Raw genomic sequence first — 1,973 nt, 5'->3', positions numbered from 1 at the left:
CTCCCAAGGGCTGGGATTAAAGGCGTGCGCCACCACTGCCGGCCTGCTGGTTTTTAAAAAATATTTCTTCCCTTTCCCTCATGTCTCTGCCCCTCACCTTCCCAAAGTGGTGACATCATCATAGTGTCCAAACTATAATGACTATGCAGACACTATTCTCAGCTGAGCAGGGAAGGGAACCAGGGTGGCCTTTTGTTCTTCTGACCTAAGTGACTGCATCTGCTTCCCTTACGGCTCTTCCGTGTGCTCTAGCACACAAGGGGCTGCTGACTGATTTTCTTTTCCAGCGTTCCTCTCTCTTTCCTCCTCGATGTGTGTTTTTGTTTTATTTTGTGTTGTGACGTGAAACCAGGGCTGGTTGGAAGCTCCTGGGGATCTTAGTGCACTGGGCTAAGGCTCATTCACTTATTTGTCTCACAGTCCCATGATCAGAGGGTCAAACAGCCCTATGCGGCAGCCGTTCAGTCCTTGGGAGGTGTCACTTTCCTGAAGAGACAATCTTTCTATATTCTACTAGGACACCTGCATTGCTGACTGCCTCGGAGAGAGGCCAGGGAAGGGCCTGGGTTTCCCAGTCAGTCTATAGGCCTCTGCTTACTCTAGTGTTTGCAGCTACTCTCCAATCTCAGAGCACAAGCCTCCATCCCTGCCTTCCTCAGAGAGCGAATCTTCTGTTTCCTGTAGGGGTAGGAGGGAAGAATGGCTGCCTGGCTATCCAAGATGGGTTTGGTGTCGCCTAGAAGACTTAACCCTGGAGATCTCCAATCTTTCTCTGGTTGTGTTGTGACATGAAACTAAGGCTGATGCCCTGTGGGCATCATCATCGAGCTCATTCACAATTCTCACTTCCATCATCAGAGGGTCAACCAGCTCCATCTCTCAACTCAGCTTCCAAGTCTCCTGATACTCTACGTCTCCTCACTGCCCTTAGCTGGATGAGGTGGTTGCTTCCCATCTGCGTAACTCCTCTGTAGGCACGTCTACCTCTGTCCTTCCAAAACAACAGGCACCCATCCACCTACATTCTCTCTCCCCTAGCTGTTGACACTGTTTTTCTACCCTCTCCCAACCTTCCTGTTCTTGGTTGGTAGATCTTTTTATTCTGTTTCTTTCATTTTAGATGGAGACGAAGAGAAACTCAACGTGTGTGTTTATCTTAGCAGAGCGTGGCTCCTTTCCTCCTAGGTTGCTACAGTTTGACTGCCTCCGGGATGATGGATGAAGAAGACCCTGAGGACGGGAACCTGGGTAGTCAGCTTAAGGAACTCTCCCGAACCTCTGAGGGAAGATCTGAAGCAAGTCAGGCACAGTGGTACCTCAGCCTCTTATGGTGCTTCAGAGTGTAGGTCTAAGGCTAGAATCACCTGGCACAAATCCCATTCTGATGGATCAGCTGAAGAGCTTGGCAGAGACGGGGCCATTTCCTGATGTATCTGTCTGCTCCCTGGTGTGATTTCTCCAAGGCTCAGCCCAGAGATGCTATTAAAACCCAAACCCTGACATTGGTGATCTTTATATTATCACAAGCGATTCAAAGCTTCATATGAAAAAAAATTACACGTGATTCCAGCAAATTTTCAGGCCAAGAACACTCTGAGCAGCCCCCCTCCCTGCCAACTCTGTTGGGAAAGTGAGTGGGGCAGGGAAGGAGTTGGCAGGAAGAAAGTAAGAGACTCTGGACGTTCCTAGCAGCAGCCACCCACACTAGCATCTTGACTTCATCAGCCTCCATTGCAGCATAAATTATCTCAGGTTCAGCTTGTCAGTTTGGATAATCTTGGCCCCAGAATGGATTCAGGGGGTCTTAAGTGATCTGGTTTGCTCTTCACGGAGTCTGAATTTGAAGATAATTGTCGGAGCTCTTTTGGCTGTGTAAACTTATCAATTGCTTTTTGAAAAGTCGGCACTAAAATAATCGTTCCCATGAGCAAAACCCATTACAAACCTTAAATTCAGGAGCGTAAACACATTTC

At 48.3% G+C, this 1,973-nt stretch overlaps 1 long non-coding RNA gene across 1 annotated transcript in view; it reads left to right on the top strand.

The window, feature by feature from the left end:
* LOC110301132 overlaps positions 1-1,498 on the top strand; it is a 2,182-nt gene extending 684 nt beyond the window's left edge. The window contains exon 2 of the long non-coding RNA XR_002378685.1: positions 1,186-1,498. This is a non-coding gene — a long non-coding RNA (uncharacterized LOC110301132). The remainder of the gene's footprint in view (positions 1-1,185) is intronic.
* The last annotated feature ends 475 nt before the right edge of the window (positions 1,499-1,973 follow it).

Source organism: Mus caroli, chromosome 9 (genome assembly GCF_900094665.2).
Source record: "Mus caroli chromosome 9, CAROLI_EIJ_v1.1, whole genome shotgun sequence".
Taxonomy (NCBI): Eukaryota; Metazoa; Chordata; class Mammalia; order Rodentia; family Muridae; genus Mus; species Mus caroli.
Note: the sequence above shows the minus strand (reverse complement) of the source record. Positions and strands in the feature narration are given on the sequence as shown.